Source organism: Orycteropus afer, unplaced genomic scaffold (assembly GCF_000298275.1).
Source record: "Orycteropus afer afer isolate SDZICR_OR568_19922 unplaced genomic scaffold, OryAfe1.0 scaffold00032, whole genome shotgun sequence".
NCBI classification, from domain to species: domain Eukaryota; kingdom Metazoa; phylum Chordata; class Mammalia; order Tubulidentata; family Orycteropodidae; genus Orycteropus; species Orycteropus afer.
The window spans coordinates 10,886,253-10,887,316 of NW_006921619.1; positions in this window are offsets into that span (position 1 = coordinate 10,886,253).

The following is a 1,064-nucleotide window of genomic DNA, read 5'->3' on the forward strand; positions in this document are numbered from 1 at the left end:
TCCATTATAGTAAAAGTCAAGGAAAGGTTTATCTATGGAAGGAAAATTTCTTTGTTGGTTACCAGAGTGGGAGGGGAGGGGAGGGAACATTGTTAGATAGATAAAGTATTGATTTGGGTGAAGAGAAGGTCAATATACCAAATGTGAGTAATCAATATGGTGGCATTCAGGAAGAGAAAGACATAGAGAGGTACATGGGAGGTACAGACAACAAAGATGAACCCATTTGAACATACAGTACTGTGTTGTCAGTGAAGGCAAACATGGGTATATGGGTGGATAGATGGGTGGACAGATGGGTGGACAGGCTGACCTAGTAGGTATGTCTATGAAGTGGGGAGTGTACCCAAGAACATGTATAGGGTTGGCAGACAATGGTACTATTAGTTTATGTGTATGATCTGAATTCCCAGGTGTATAGTAGAGCTGACAAGAGGCAAGGTGGTAGTCACTGCTTGGTCACAGCCAGCTACCCAGAGGGACCGAGTAGTTGAACCTGTGGGCTCGGGACCATAGTTGCAGGGGACATCAATTGGCATAACATACTACACAAAACATTGTTCCACCTCCTACTTTGATAAGTAGTGACTGGGATCTTAAAAGCTTGCAAGCTGCCATCTAGAGCCATTGATGGGTCTCTCCTTGTCCAGAGGAAAGAATAATGAAGAAAACCAAAAATTCATGGATAAAATCAGTCCTAGTGACTGGTACACCATCCAGTCTGTAGACTATATGACTATGAGACCAGAAGAACTAGATGGTGCCCAGCTACCAATGTCAACTACTTGGAAGGGGATCTATATAGGACGTCCTGGATAGAGAGGGAGAACAATGTCGACAAAACTCAAAATCATTTGGGGGAAAAAAAATGGGGGTGGGGGACCAGGCTTGCCAGTCTGATAGAGCCTGGTGGAACCACTGAGACTATGGTCCCTAGTTGCCCTTCAGGTCTGGAATTGAACCCACACCTGTGGCTTCCAGCCAAGCAAAAGACAGGCATATGAGTTGAACATCTACCTGAGGTAGATACACTCCTTGGAGAGAACAATCATGGGAGAAAGAAG